The following is a 17228-nucleotide window of genomic DNA, read 5'->3' as shown; positions in this document are numbered from 1 at the left end:
GAAATGTATTTTCTCTACAGCCCAATATTGGGAACATACCAGTCTGAACATTGTATTTTTCGATAGTGGTCCTAACATATTTTTTTTTTTAGCATATTTGTAATTGCTTCCATAAATTCCTTGTTGCATTTGCTTATAAGCACAACACAAATGGACATCGAATGTAATATATTTTTTTGTGAGTTATTCACATTGCAATGTTTTAAAATGTGGGCTTTTATTTTTTATGATTCGTCATTATCATGCAAAGTGACGTTTTCGTTTGTGCTGTTGGCAGAATACTAGTGGAATGCGGATCTCTATTTTTCCGGAGCTGCCACAGCCATCGGGATTTGAGCTGAGAAACTGGATCCTTCCTCGCTGAAACACTGCCCTGCCTGTCGAATTAAAGGCAGGGATGTGTTTTTACCAGAAACTGCCTCAAAATAATTTGTATTTTACCTAGACTACATTTCACAATATAGGCTCACATCTGGATTCGTCACTGCACAGGCTGAATACGACATATGATGAAATTTGCCTAATGCTCGTCCTCTCTCACTTTGATACATTCATTGTAGTTTAGAGTGGAAACTAATTTACATTCCGACAACGTGAGTACATAGAGGCAAACACATAGCTTCCGTTAGATGCATACGACAAATTAAATGAGAATATATTTTTTTTTGGGGGGGGAGACTCAGCACAGATAGGTGATGGCTTTCGAGGTTTAGAAGCTGGCGAAATCAGATTTACAAGGTAAGGCTTTCAAGAATACTGCTTGAATTACATTTTCATTAGACTATTCATTAGGATGTGTTGGGGTTGAATGAAAAGCCTAGATTTGTGAAAGAATGACGAGATGTTGGGGATATAGTCTATTTCTGTTTAATGCATCGGTTTGGTGGTCCCCAATGTAGGATATGTCGTTTCTTTGTATCTTGATCTCAGCTCTCAGTTTTAAACAGGGTGTTGTTCAATTTCTGAACTGCCCCTATCGATCTGCCAGTGTTGCTAAGATACAGCAGTGCCATGAAAGATGGAGGGCAAGTGCTCGGGTGAGGGGTTGTGGGGACACTGCAATTAACAGTAATAACCTATGATGCATGCATCTCAACTGGTTCCTGACTGGTAGGCAACAATGTTTTAGGTCAAGCGTGGAGGCTCCGGCTTGGTTACTTTGTTGCAACAGGAATTGGAAAAGTTTATGGGCACGTGACATATTAGGCCTACACGTTTGTATTGTCCATTTCAAATTCACCTCTTCATTTAGAATCATGCATGTGAGCTTCAAGTTTCAATTTTTTATGTCATGTGCACAAGTACAGTGGAATGCATTTTTGCAAGCTCTAAACCCAACAATGCAGTAATCAATATAAAGTTTGCACTAAAAAATAACATAAAGCAGAACAAAAACACACAAGAAATACAAATAATAGCATATTTACAATGTGCAGGGATACTGGAGTGATTTACATATGTATAGGGGTAAGATGACTAGGCATCAGGATGTATGATTAACAGAGTAGCAGAAGCATAAATGAAGATTGTATGTGAGTGTGTGTGTGTGCATGTGTGTTGAGTCAGTATACATGTGTGTGCATGTTATGTGTGTGTTGGAGTGTGGTGAGGCCTGTCAGTGTGCATAGAGACGGTGCAATTAAAAAAAATCAAATACAGTTAGTCTACTCATTTTGTTAGCTATTTAGCAGTCTTGTAGCTTGGGGATATAGATGTCCTGGATGGCAGGGAGCTCGGCCCCAGTGATGTCCTGGATGGCAGGGAGCTCGGCCTTAGTGATGTCCTGGGCTGTCCAAACCACGATCTGTAGCGCCATGCGATCGAGGGCGGTGCTGTTGCCATACCAAGCAATGATGCAACCAATCAAGAAGCTCTCAATGGTGAAGCTGTAGAACTTTTTGAGGATTTGAGGTCGCATGCCAAACTTTTTCAACCTCCTGAGGGGTAAGAGGCGCTGTCACGCCTTTTTCATGACTGTGCGCGTGTGTGGACCATTTTAAGTCCTTAGTGATTTGGACCCAGAGGAACTTGAAGCTCTCGACCCGCTCCACTGTAGCCCCGTCGAAGTGGATGGGGGCGTTCTCTATTTAATGTTCTGCTATTTAATGTTTCAATGTGGTTGTTCTATCCATACCAGTTTTTATTATAGGTCAATAAGATGTTTTGTTATTAAGTTATTGACAGTTATGTGTAAGTTCCTATTTGTGGCCAATTTCAAAGTTGCAAAAGAACGTTGGTGTGGAGGCGACTCTCAAATTGTACCTTCTTAGATAAGTGATCAAACTTAATGTAGAACTAATAGATTAATGTGTTGATATATGCACATGATAGCATACTATATGGGTATTTATTACTATTTCTTGCCAATTGAAAACATGCTAGCAGTCATGCTAGCAGTCGTGCCACATGTCACAGTCAATACAGTGGCAGCATAACTTGTTTTTAGAAATGTTAGCACATTTATTGAAAATTAAATACAGAAATATCTCCTTTACACACCCCTGAGTCAATACTTTGTAGAAGCACCTTTGGCAGCAATTACAGCTTTGAGTCTTTCTGGGTAAGTCTCTAAGAGCTTCCACACCTGGATTGTGCAACATTTGCCCAATTATTATTTTCAAAATTCTTCAAGCTCAGTCAAATTGTTTGTTGGTCATTGCTAGACAACCATTTTCAGTTTTTGCCATAGATTTCAGTCAAAATTGTAACGTGGCCACTCAGGAACATTCACTGTCTCTTCTTGGTATGCAACTCGAGTATATTTGCTTACCATATTTTCTTACAGGCTTTCTTCCTCTCCGACAACTGAGTTAGGAAGGACACCTATATCTTTGTAGTGACTGGGTGTATTGATACACCATCCAAAGTTTAATTTATAACTTCACCATGCTCAAAGGGATATTCAATGTCTGCTTTACCAATATGTGCCCTTTGTGAGGCATTGGAAAACCTCCCTGGTCTTTGTGGTTGAGTCTGTGTTTGAAATGCACTGCTTGACTGAGGGACTTTACAGATAATTCTATGTGTGGGGTACAGATGTGGTAGTCATTTAAAAATCATGTTAAACACTATTATTGCACACAGTAAGTCCATGCAACTTATTATTTCACTTGTTAAGCACATTTTTACTCCTGAACTGATTTAGGCTTGCCATAACAAAAGGGTTGAATACTTATTGACTGAAGACATTTTAGCTTTTCATTTTTAATTAGTTAGTAAAAATAACATCTCGAAAAACATTATTCCACTTTGACATTATGGGGTATTGTGTGTAGACCAGTAACAAAAACTCTCAATTTAAAAATTCAGGCTGTAACATAACAAAATGTCTAAAAAGTCGAGGGGTGTGACATTTATCTCAGGTGGGCTTAAAGGGTACAGTAGCACAAAAAGCACCCTCTCTATACAGAATGTAAATGGAAATAAATAAATATTGTTCAATATTGTCAATACTAACTTTGCATAATATTGTAGTCTATAGTGTATATTTATACCCCAAACCATTAGTTTCCAAATAAGCTCAGCAAAAAAAGAAACGTCCTCTCACTGTCAACTGCGTTTATCTTCAGCAAACTTAACATGTGTAAATATTTAAATATCTTCCACCAAGGCACCTGCAAGTTCCCAGACATTTCTGGGGGGTACGGCCCTAGCCCTCACCCTCCGATCCAACAGGTCCCAGACATTTCTGGGGGGTACGGCCCTAGCCCTCACGCTCCGATCCAACAGGTCCCAGACATTTCTGGGGGGTACGGCCCTAGCCCTCACCCTCCGATCCAACAGGTCCCAGACATTTCTGGGGGGTACGGCCCTAGCCCTCACCCTCAGATCCAACAGGTCCCAGACATTTCTGGGGGGTACGGCCCTAGCCCTCACCCTCCGATCCAACAGGTCGCAGACGTGCTCGATGGGATTGAGATCCGGGCTCTTCGCTGGTCATGGCAGAACACTGACATTCCTGTCTTGCAGGAAATCACGCACAGAATGAGCAGTATGGCTGATGGCATTGTCATGCTGGAGGGTCATGTCAGGATGAGCCTGCAGGAAGGGTACCACATGAGGGAGGAGGATGTCTTCCCTGTAACACACAGCGTTGAGATTGCCTGCAATGACAACAAGTTCAGTCCGATGATGCTGTGACACACCGCCCCAGACCATGACAGAACCTCCACCTCCAAATCGATCCCGCTTCAGAGTACAGGCCTCGGTGTAACGCTCATTCCTTCGACGATAACGATAATCCGACCATCATCCCTGGTGAGACAAAAACCGCGACTCGTCATTGAAGAGCACTTTTTGCCAGTCCTGTCTGGTCCAGCGACGGTGGGTTTGTGCCCATAAGCGACGTTGTTGCCGGTGATGTCTGGTGAGGACCTGCCTTACAACAGGCCTACAAGCCCTCAGTCCAGCCTCTCTCAGCCTATTGCGGACAGTCTGAGCACTGATGGAGGGATTGTGCATTTCTGGTGTAACTCGGGTAGTTGTTGTTGCCATCCTGTACCTGTCCCGCAGGTGTGATGTTCGGATGTACCGATCCTGTGCAGGTGTTGTTACACGTTGTCTGCCACTGCGAGGACGATCAGCTGTCCGTCCTGTCTCCCTGTAGCGCTGTCTTAGGCGTCTCACAGTACGGGCATTGCAATTTATTGCCCTGGCCACATCTGCAGTCCTCATGCCTCCTTGCAGCATGCCTAAGGCACATTCACGCAGATGAGCAGGGACCCTGGGAATCTTTCTTTTGGTGTTTTTCATAGTCAGTAGAAAGGCCTCTTTGGTGTCCTAAGTTTTCATAACTGTGACCTTAATTGCCTACCGTCTGAAAGCTGTTAGTGTGTTAACGACCGTTCCACAGGTGCATGTACATTAATTGTTTATGGTTCATTGAACAAGCATGGGAAACAGTGTTTAAACCCTTTACAATGAAGATCTGTGAAGTTATATGGATTTTTACGAATTATCTTTGAAAGACAGGTTCCTGAAAAAGCGATGTTTCTTTTTTTGCTGAGTTTATTTTATGAGTAGACTTTGCTATTCTGTATTTTTCACCATAAATCACTGTTGTTACAATTAGGCCCAGTATGCTCGTATTAAGCCTGGTTTGTATTGAAACACATGGGGATAGTGTGTTGATATCCCTAATATTCAATAAACCTGAGCATAAATGTTTTTTCTTCAGATTTAAATTGATTAAAATACCATGATGAATTCATTGTTGTCTCTTTATGTAGTGTTGTGGTGTCTCTCTTGTCGTGATGTGTGTTTTGTCCTATATTTGTATTTCATTTGTATTTTTAATCCCATCCCCCGTCCTTCAGGAGGCCTTTTGCCTTTTGGTAGGCTGTCATTGTAAATAAGAATTTGTTCTTAACTGATCTGCCTAGTTAAATAAAGGTTAAATAAAAATCAAAAATATATAAAAATGAAGAACAATTAAAAACCTCTGTACTCTCTCTAAGACGTTTGACGCAGAGAGAGAAGAATAAGATCAGCATGAAGGATATCAGGGATAAAAGACCTACAAGTAGTGGAGAAAAATGGAAACAAACGAGGGACAAGAAGATGACTATTGGATGCAGTTAAGGCCGTGGCATTGTCATATTGTTGTCCCTAATTCATCCAGGTGTTTCTATTTTTTGGTTCACCACATGTACCTTTGTCATACAACAGTAGGGTGGGAGATTAGAAACTGTCTTCAGACAGGCTTTAGGAAGACCAGTTGAACTATTTCATAAGAATAGCAGTACAGTAAATGTGAATCAGGTTTCAGATAATTTATTGAAAGTTGGGTGTGTTATGGTCTTTGTTGCATGGCTTCTTATCCACAGAGGGCCATTGTGGGTTCAGGTTTGTGTTCTAACCAAGCAATTGCTACCTGATTCAACTAATTGAAGTCTATGATTAGTTGATTAGTTGAATCAGGTGTGTACTGGTTGGCAAGAACAAAACCCTGAGCCCAAATTGATCTTGGCGGATACGATTAACTGTTATGAATGCTTCTTCCATGATGAATAGTAATGATCAATTGATTTTAATATGTTTAGGGGAGATGATTATAATTTAAGCTTACATAAGACATGTCTGTTTGTACGTTTTTAACATTTGGAAATTAATTAAAATTGATTATTTAAGAGGTGGGCTTATTTGGAACCCCCGTGGGCTTAAAGGGAACATTCACTACCCATTTAGCCCAGTCTACCCATTTAGCCCAGTCTGGACTTTTCACGTTTGATCAAATATTTTGTATCTCACAGAAAAAAATGGTGTAAGCAAAGTCATAAAACTTCACATGAGAGATGAATATGTTTTATGAAAATGAGGTCTGTATACGTTAGAAATGTCTAAATAGGTACACTTACGCTACCGGTAGCCCTAATTGCACATAGCCTTAATAGCCATAGGTGTTGTGGCAGATGAAGTATAGCTTAGTGAATTGGATTTCCACTTAACACTCTAGGAATGTATGTATAGCCCAAACATTCCGTGAGGAGCTTTGAAATACAAATCCCTGTCGCAAAATTCTTCGAATGTCAGAGCCTAGGCTCACGGGCATCCGGCTCAATGGTCCAGATTGTGTCAATCATTGGCTATGTGCCATACCCTGTTTACTATATTTGGTACTGTCACTGTTTCATTTCAGTTGTTTTTTTACTCACTCAAATAATGTTTACATCAAATAACAGTTACGTTGTAATTAGCACACACACACATAATTAAAAAACATAGTAGCAGTAAGCTGTGTGTAGGAATGTGTTATTGAGATGTGAATAAATGTTGATTTTATCGAACATGCATTTTCTTCAGCCTAATTAATTATGTGACCGACAGAATTTAGGAGTCATTCAGCCCATGGTTTGATGGAATAGATAAGAGACAAAATGAGTCTGTTCGAGCCTGTGCTCATTGACCCATATGGTGCTGAGGTCTCGGCTCAAATTCAATATCCGGTTCTGGGACTACACTGTCAGTGATACTGCCCAGGACCTACAGAGCATTCAGCTATCTTACCGTAAAGGACTACTAACTGTGCAGCCATGTATAAACCTGATTTGACAAGCACCAAAATGACAAGCACACACTTTAAACCAATTAATCATACTGTAACTATTTACTGATGATTTATAAATTACACTGAACAAAAATATAAACGCACCATGTAAAGTGTTGGTCTCATGTTTCATGAGCTGAAATAAAAGATCCCAGAAATGTTCCATACGCACAAAAAGCTTATTTCTCTCAACTTTTATGCACAAATTTGTTTTCATCCCTGTTAGTGGGCATTTATCGTTTGCCAAGATAATCCATCCACCTGACAGGTGTGGCATATCAAGAAGCTGATTAAACAGCATGATCATTACACAGGTGCACCTTGTGCTGGGGACAATAAAAGGCCACTCTAAAATGTGCACTCTTGTAACACAACACAATGCCACAGATGCCTCAAGTTTTGAGGGAGTGTGCAATTGGCATGCAGACTGCAGGAATGTCCACCAGAGCTGTTGCCAGAGAATTTAATGTTAATTCTCTACCATAAGCCGCATCCAACATCGCTTTAGAGAATTTGGCAGTATGTCCAACCGGCCTCACAACCGCAGACCACGTGTATGGCGTCGTGTGGGCAAGCGGTTTGCTGATGTCAACATTGTGAACAGAGTGCCCCATGGTGGCGGTGGGGTTATGGTATGGGCAGGCATAATCTATGGACAACAAATACAATTGCATTTTATCGATGGTAATTTGAATGCACAGAGATGCTGTGACGAGATCCTGAGGCCCATTGTTGTGCCATTCATCCGCCTCCATCACCTCATGTTTCAGCATGATAATGCACAGCCCCGTGTCGCAAGGATCTGTACATAAATCCTAGAAGCTGAAATTGTCACCGTTCTTCCATAGCCTGCATACTCACTAGACATGTCACCCATTGAGCATGTTTGGGATGCTCTGGATCAAAATGTACAACAGCGTGTTCCAGTTCCGGCCAATATCCGGCAACTTCGACCAGCCATTGAAGAGGAGTGGGACAACATTCCACAGGCCACAGTCAACAGCCTGAGCAACTCTATGAGAAAAAGATGTGTCACACTGCATGAGGCAAATGGTAGTCACACCAGATACTGACTGGTTTTCTAATCCACACCCCTACCTTTTTTTAAGGTATCTGTGAACAGATGCATATCTGTATTCCCAGTCATGTGAAATCCATAGATTAGGGCCTAATGAATTTATTACAATTGAATGATTTCCTGAAATTAACTGTAACTCAGTAAAATCTTTGAAATTGTTGCATGTTATGTTTTTATAGTTTTGTTCAGTATACATATTAACTCATATTTAGCTCACTATAATAAACCCCTTTACAATCCCCTCAAAGTGTACCCTAATTAAAGTGTTACCCCACTGGGCAAAAACTGGTTGAATCAACGTTTCCACGTCTTGTGAATGAACATGGAAAACTGAATTGCATTTTTAAAAAGTCATGAAAGTAAGGGAATTTCATATTATTTTCACCCGAATTTGAACCTAAATCAAATGACACGGTGATTTTTGGGTGGGGATTTCACGTTAGTTGACAACTCAACCAAATGTAAATCAAAACTAGACGTTGAACTGACGCCGGTGCCCAGTGGGACAGGATTTTCTGTTGCACCATTGAGGATTTTTAAAAACATTTTGTACAGGGCTAGACATGTAGACTTATATAGTCCACTTTGAAGTATTTTCCAATTGAGCTCAACAACATTCACATATTTGACCTTTTACTAGGTTAATAATATGCTACCCAGGGAATTGAAAGTGCCAGCAGAAGTCCTATAAACACAGCTGTAACTAGGTTACTCACTTCTAAGGCCATACAGAGTGCTGTTAAAATGTGTCCAGTGAGAGTTCTAAGTAGGTTACTGTACGGAGCATCCTCCATTACAACCTAAAATAGGTTATTCACACAATGATTCAATTGCGAAGTAACCTACTGTAACATCTTTGTGCACAAGGACCTCTGTAAGTGTGCTGTAAATAGGCAGGTTGTCATGCAGACTGATGTCCGATAGAGAGGTAGATATGTTGATGTCGGGCTCATTGAGACAACATGTGGTGCAAGGCAATCCGGGATGCATAGCTATCTTTAACAACACATAGTTGGACTAGGACATCCCTACTTATTCCACTTTAGGAAACCCCTTTTTGAAGCAGAAAGTGGCATACAGTATTTATTGTATGCCCATCTTTAAAAAACAAAATGCTTCCAGTGTGTGTGTGTGTGTGTGTGTGTGTGTGTGTGTGTGTGTGTGTGTGTGTGTGTGTGTGTGTGTGTGTGTGTGTGTGTGTGTGTGTGTGTGTGTGTGTGTGTGTGTGTGTGTGTGTGTGTTTTCACGCTCAGCTACTGCCGTAACTGGCTCTGGATTCCTAACAGATGGGATAGTCTCCTTGCAGAGACAGCCATCACATCAGCTTACAGAAAATGTGATGGCTTTGTGCAGTCAGGCTTTTGATCCTGTCAGTAACAAGTTTGTCCTCACCTGGGAAATTTGATGTGTGCTCAAGCCTGGCAGGAGTAGAGACGCTTCATGAATCTAATATCCCATTTCTCCCACACACACACCTTTTATTTACAGGGGGACTTCAGACCTTGATATCCTATCCACCCTATCTTGTAGCCTACCACTGTTTTCCTTTTCATTGGGTAATTGTACATTTTTAGTCTCTTGGGTTTTACAATATTCAGTGCATTTGCATATACCTCCCGTTTTAGGGTAATCCAGTATAACTGAGCTGTTTTTCAGGTAGGCCATGCTCATAACATGCCTACTGTATCCTAAGTGGTAGTGAGTGAGCCAGCTAGGGGTTAACTGTGTCAGACCAGCCCAGACTAGCTGAGGCTGCGTTCCAGTACTCTGTCACCCCTGCTTTCCACTGGATGGATGGGCTCTGCGGCGGGCCCTGGCAACAGGCCCCAGACCTGGGAGCCTGTGAGAACCTTCAATGGTCACAAACTGGCCGGAAGAGAGGCAGAGGGAGAGAGCGATGAAGGAGCAATATTAGATTGCTGTATTGAGTAATGAAGATAGAAAGGAATTGAATATAGCAAAGGGACAGAATGTGACACAGTGAAATGATTGAGAAATGTGATATGAGGTGAGGATCGACAATGAGGAGGTTAAATGGGCCACTCGGTTGAGAGAGAGAGAAAGAGAGAGTTAGGAGGGACGATGTGGGAGGAGGAACAGGACAGCAAGGGAGGGAGGGGTATTTGACCTTTAAGAGCCCTCTGTGTGAAACCTCAATTCATTCTCTATTCAGCTGTGCTTTATTGCCACGCATTTGTTTCTGCAATTTTGTCAAGGACAGCTCAAAATAACACAACCCTAATTCAACAACAATGAAATGCCAATGATCCTTAACAATGGAACGTCTGCCTTGAATTATTGCTCATTGAGCACCCGCAGTCACCATTGGTTGAATTTGATAAAATTATGATAATATGTGGAGACTCTGGAAATTAAGTAGGTCATTTTACATTGTTGGTATTTAATAAAGTGAGTCAGTACACTCTGGCTATCTGGGGGTATCCATTGTCGTGCTAAGTGGCCTCTCCTCTGACAGTAGCCAGGCTGCATTACAGTGTTATGGCCTTGAACAGAGCAGGGAGCTGAGCTGACTCACACACTCAGCAGTAGCTGGTCAGTCCTCAGAGAACAGACCTCCAAGCTAGGACTTATTGAACAGTAAGCACTGTGGAGGGAAGAGGAGAGGGCATCAGGGCTACAGAGAACAGACCTCCAAGCTAGGACTTATTGAACAGTAAGCACTGTGGAGGGAAGAGGAGAGGGCATCAGGGCTACAGAGAACATTTATGGAGTTTAAAAAATCTTAAGTCTAAAGTCAGTTTTAAGGAGTATGAAATATAGCATATCCATGATAAAACAGCTAATTATGAAATATGCCTACTGTGCCATATTCCACAAATAAGAACTCATGTATACACAGACAAATTATATTACTTCTCACTAACTCACATACTGTCTCATCTACTTTGTATTATCTGAGCACTGTTACTGCTTCGTACAGTTGAGCTGGTGGTTTGTGGTAGAGGACAGCAGTATTCTGACAGCAGAGGGTCTCTGAATCAGCACTGAGGCTCCGTAACAATGCCATAGCGAGGGTCATACAAAGACCTAAGAGACAGCACAATACTCCTCTGGAGCTCTCACTGTGACTAGGTCTGTCACTGTGACTATGTCTGTCTCTGTGACTATGTCTGTCACTGTGACTAGGTCTGTCACTGTGACTATGTCTGTCTCTGTGACTATGTCTGTCACTGTGACTAGGTCTGTCACTGTGACTATGTCTGTCTCTGTGACTATGTCTGTCTCTGTGACTAGGTCTGTCACTGTGACTATGTCTGTCTCTGTGACTATGTCTGTCTCTGTGACTATGTCTGTCACTGTGACTATGTCTGTCTCTGTGACTATGTCTGTCACTGTGACTAGGTCTGTCACTGTGACTATGTCTGTCTCTGTGACTATGTCTGTCACTGTGACTATGTCTGTCACTGTGACTATGTCTGTCTCTGTGACTATGTCTGTCTCTGTGACTATGTCTGTCATTGTGACTATGTCTGTCTCTGTGACTATGTCTGTCTCTGTGACTATGTCTGTCTCTGTGACTAGGTCTGTCACTGTGACTATGTATGTCACTCTGTGACTATGTATGTCACTGTGACTATCTCTGTCACTGTGATTATGTCTGTCACTGTGACTATGTCTGTCACTGTGACTATGTCTGTCACTGTGACTATGTATGTCACTCTGTGACTATGTATGTCACTGTGACTATGTCTGTCACTGTGATTATGTCTGTCACTGTGACTATGTCTGTCACTGTGACTGCACTGTAAACTCTCATTCCACAGAATAAGGCATCATAAAGCTCTGTCTCCAGAAGTTCTGCCTGCATTTTCTTAAGGCTGCTACACAACGAGTCACGCCCTGATCTGTTTCACCTGTCCTTGTGATTGTCTCCACCCCCTCCAGGTGTCGCTGATTTTCCCCAGTGTATTTATCCCTGTGTTTCCTGTCTCTCTGTGCCAGTTGGTCTTGTATGTTTTTCTAAGTCAACCAGTGGTTTTCCCCATTCTCTTGCTTTTTGATTTTCTCCTATTTCTAGTTCTGGACTCTGTATCTGCCTCCCTGACCATTCTGCATGCCTTGACCACGAGCCTGTCTGCCACTCTGAACCTCCTGGACTCTGATCTGGTATTGACCTTTTGCGTGTCCACGACCATTCTCTTGCCTATAATAAACATTGTAAGACTCCAACCATTTACCTCCTTTGTCTGCATCTGGGTCTCGCCTTGTGTCATGATACGTCTACTGTTTAAGTATTTTTTTCATCACTTCTTTTTGCTACAATGCCATGGCAGCCAGCTGTGAGGCAATGTTTCCAGGGAAACAGAGGCACCTCACGCCTCCAGACCCCCACAACCCCATGTACAAAATCAGGACAGAGATGGAACAAAGAGTCCTACTTTGTGTGTGTGTGCGCATGCACTTTCTAGAAGTGTGTGGGTTAACGGAAGAGACGTGTCACGCCCTGACCTTAGTTATCTATGTTTTCTTTATTATTTTGTTTAGGTCAGGGTGTGACGAGGGTGGGTATGCTTGTTTTGTATTGTCTAGGGTTTTTGTATGTCTAGGGGTGTTTGTAAGTCTAGGCATATGTAGGTCTATGGTGGCCTGAATTGGTTCCCAATCAGAGGCAGCTGTTTATCGTTGTCTCTGATTGGGGATAATATTTAGGTTGCCATTTTCCCTTTTGGTTTTGTGGGTTCTTGTCTATGTGTAGTTGCCTGTTCAGCACTCTTTGTATAGCTTCACGGTTCGTTTTTGTTCGTTTTGTTCAGTTCATTCTTATAATAAAGAGAATGTACGCATACCACGCTGCGCCTTGGTCTCCTCCCTACGACGGCCGTGACAATACGGCTGAGGGTGAGGTCACTCGCGGACATGACATGCACCATGACCGCTGCATCATACAGGAGCAGTGAGTGAGACCAGAGCCAAGCCTGTGGTTGTTGCTTGTGCTGTATGTTCCTGTCACAGGAAGATAGATATAGCGTATCTCTCTACAGGTAGCAATCACTCAAGTCTAAATCCTCTCTCCTGAATCTCCCTCCAACTTCCACGCTCCTTTCAATCTCTCCCTCTCCTTCTCTCTTTCTTGCTCTTTTTTGATGTCCCTGTTCTCAAGGATCCTTAAGTAGGCTCCACAGCTTTAAGGAACAAATGCAATGCTTGCTGATGAATATGTCATCTAAAATATATATTTTTTCTAATTGGGAACAATGCAAGGCATTATTGGAGCTTTAGCACTACGCCCACACATGGAATCACAGTGCCTATAATTGAATCTGAAGCTGAGGCAGCAGTACCCAGCAGCAGCAGCCTGCCATAGCCACCTGTTTAGTTCAGTGGAGCTAGGCTGTGTGTACTTTACTGATCTCTTCTTCCTGAGTATTAGTGTGTGCTGTATGCTATTGTTTTTGGAAGCATTTTGGTAAGCCCAGGCTGGCCCACTTGTAAACATTGAAATGTTTGTGGCTCAACAGTCTTTTCTGTATGTTAGTCTTTCCTTGTCTTTCTGTAAATTTGATTCAGTGAGCGTTACACACATCTCTGCTGACCGCACAAAGAAGCAGTCCAGTCTATTATTTTGGTAGTCATGGAAACCTGAAGTCTCCTCTTTGGTGAAAGCCATAGTGCCATGTTAACAGAGTACAGACACTGATGCACCCTTTACCAATAGCTCAAACATTGTAATTACAACAGGTGTTACTGCACAACCATATGTCTATGTAAGGGGGTAAATCCATTTGAAATCAATCACTATTTGACAGCATCCCTTTTTGATTTAAACAAAACCTGCCATACATGTTTGCCCATGGAAGAAGTAGTCAGAAAGTTGACCCATTTGTCATACCCCACCATACCATGAGACATGCATCTCTTCATCACTGGAAAAGATAAAAGGTTGAGTTTGATATCATTTAAACGCTTACAAACAGGGTTGTCAAGCTATTGTATCATTATTTATTTTAACCTTAAACGTCAATTATCTAAAAACGCGTAGACTCTACTTTCCTGAGGTTTTGTGTTGTGCCGCCATCAGTTCAGACACAACGTACTCTGGAGTACAGGGTGGGTGTCAATTCAATCATAGAAATAGAATGGACCCTTCAGACCACTGCAATTTAGTTAAAATTAAATTGACATTTTACTTATAATTACTACCAAAAAGATGGCTGCCGGTCCACCCACCTTTGAATGTCAACTTAAATGGTCATGTCTATTCTATTATCTATATTTCTATGATTTCAGTAGGTCTCCTATGGTCCTGTGTAGCTCAGTTGGTAGAGCATGGTGCTTGTAACTCCAGGGTTGAGGGGTTTGATTCCCACGGGGACCAGTATGAAAATGTATACAGTCACTCTGGATAAGAGTGTCTGCTAAATGACTCAAATGTAAGGATGTTGGGGGGGGGAAAGATTTTCACCAAGTCAAATTAATTTATTGTGCTAGAGGTTTCATGATGCTTGTATCTAAATCAAAGGAGATCATTTTAAGATTCTATCCTTCAGTTGGGTTCTCTATAAGCTTGAATATGAGGTTCTAAACCTAGCATGAATGTGCATCCTTGTAGCTGTGTGGGCTAATATAGTCAAAATGTTTGCCTTGGGGTAAGTTGAGCAAATGGCAAGTTGAGCAAATAGACGTGTTTTTCTCCCAGACGTAATGCATGGCATTATCACTGGGATATGAGGTAACAACAAGGCCTGGCCTAGGTCAACAATAAATTATAATAATAATAAAGTACTAAGTGTTTGTTTGGTGTTAAGCTTGTGTTAAAGGGTGCTTCAATTATTCAAAGACAAAAACGTGATTGTGATTGTGTTGAATTGTGTTTGGGAAATAAAGATACACATGTGAAAACTGTAATGTTTACATGAATTCTGATTATTTCCAAGGATACACAAAATCTTGAAATATATGTAGATATCTTTGATAGAAATAATACTACATTTCCGTTGACGGAGTGATGCTGAATGTAAACAATGTCTCAATTGACCCACTATGGAACATTTCGTTCAAATCAAAAAGGGTACTGTCAAAAAGTGATTGAATTTAAATGGTTTTGCACAAGAGCTTACCTACTCTGTTGCTCTCTGTGAGCGCTGTATTGTATTGTGGTTGCATAATTGCCAGCATATTATGGTCGAGTCACTGTGGAACATTATTTGGTGATTGTCTCTTTCTTTCCACATGTCATCTCTGGTCTTTGACAGCAGAGTGCCTCAGCCATACTGTAGAGACTGTCTCTTTTCATCTATAAGCTCCGGTCCCCGGAGAGGCCCAAAGATAGAAGCACATCCTCTGTTCTGTCCTCAGAGACAGGCCTGAGAATGAGAGGGAAATGAGGTGTTTGGGAGGGAAGAGGAAGTCAAAGAGCATAAGCAGTAGAGATGGAAAGCGGTTTTAGGCTGAAGCAGCGGAATATGGGAGATGGAAAATCTGCTATACTGTGACGACAAATTCTAATTGTGTTTTGTGTGTTTGTGTATAAAGACCAAGGGAAAGAGTAAAGGCTGAGAGGGGCTCAGACGTGACTTTCTTCACAGCGGACACAATACCTTGAACGACACAAAAGCTTTCAAATCAAATACTGTCATAAAGTCAAATACCAAGGTAAATGTCAGTATCTATATTCCTGGGAATCACCACAATGCCTGTGTGTTATAAATGCACTATTGATTCACGCCCTCACTTCTTTTATCTCCTCTCTCCAGGGGTCTACTCCTTCCTGAACAACAGTGTGTTGGTGTCTCAGGGGGACAGAGATCAGGAAAAAAGTAGATAGGGAGCAGGAGATATAGGAGCTACAGGGGCCACGGTGTCTATCTGCTCCTCTGTTCCCCTGTGAGGCTGTCTTTGTGTCAGGGATCGAGAGGTGGACACACACATACAGCCAAGGACTGGCTAACAGCAGGACTAAACCACTCTGAAGGGCCACTGGGCAGAAGGTTGGCATCTGGCTGGCAGAGAGCAGGCACTGTGGTGGGCAGGCGACCGCAGCATCGAGATTACAGATTAGGCAGAACAGCAGGTCAGGGCACATTATCCTGACACAATCTGTAGTTCCACCAACACCACACCGCAGAATTCAATTAAACCCTACTGCTCCTGCTACTGGCAGGCAGTGGCCCAGCCTCACACACATACACATATACACAAATAATCTCCACTGCTGGACAGCTACTGAGCCCCTCCTCCCTTCCCTGCTGTCCTGTTTGACGATCAGCGCCAGATGGAGTGATGGGATTTTTTGATTTTGATTGGTTTATCTTTTTTTTAAATCCAGTCACTAATTGCCTCACGGTTCCTTGGAGATCATTCATTGGTAAGCTGTTTTAAGGTCCTCATATCTACTTTTCTTAAGATTCTGGGTCAATCCCCTTTGTCATTATGGTCAGAATGCTTTGATTACTTTGGGGGTTTTACCGTATTCTGTTTTTACTCGGGCTGAAAACCACTGGAATTTAGACAGAGAACCTGGACCCAAGGCATTAGAAGGGCTGGAAGATGCTCAGTCTGCCAACACAGGGACACACACCACTCCCAGCCTCAATGAGAACCACACTACAGAGCACCAGACCCTGTGTTTCAGAGGAGAACACAAGGTCCTGAGTATCTCTGCTAGTCTCAGAATCTCTGAAGTGGTTCTACTGACAGAAAAAAAGCTTGAGCGAGACAGGGGCAAAGAGGTGAAAAGGAAGGAGAAGAGAGAGCGAGACAAAGGGAGGCAGGAAGACGTGTTATTTGTTCAGGATGACGAGAGACTCGATGGAGCTTCTTTCACATCAGCCTCCCAGCAGTCTCTACCCTCTTTCTCCCATCTAGCTTGCTAGAGCACATCACTCAGAAGACTGCTTCAGCATTTCACAGAGGACTCCAAACGCAAGGAGCGGACTAACCACTTGGACGACTGAGATGACACTAATGACTCAGTACCTGACTTTTACCATGGATATCACTGTAGGTGGATACGACTGTTAACCAAGGTTAACACAGCGTGATAGGCTCTGACAGGTTCTCAGACTAACAGTGTACAATTTGTGTTGAGTTCGTCAGTTTTTTATGTGCAGACACTCTGTTGGAGCTCCCATCCAGGACTTGAGC

General features: G+C 42.3%; 1 long non-coding RNA gene across 1 annotated transcript; it reads left to right on the top strand.

Annotated features, from left to right (window-relative positions):
• The first annotated feature begins 268 nt into the window (after window positions 1-268).
• On the top strand, window positions 269-16814 carry LOC139584783 (uncharacterized). Its single transcript, XR_011676826.1, has 3 exons — window positions 269-738; window positions 15618-15737; window positions 15839-16814. It is a non-coding gene; the product is annotated as an uncharacterized lncRNA (long non-coding RNA).
• Window positions 16815-17228: the final 414 nt, after the last annotated feature.

This window comes from Salvelinus alpinus, chromosome 9, assembly GCF_045679555.1.
Source record: "Salvelinus alpinus chromosome 9, SLU_Salpinus.1, whole genome shotgun sequence".
Taxonomy (NCBI): Eukaryota; Metazoa; Chordata; class Actinopteri; order Salmoniformes; family Salmonidae; genus Salvelinus; species Salvelinus alpinus.
Note: the sequence above shows the minus strand (reverse complement) of the source record. Positions and strands in the feature narration are given on the sequence as shown.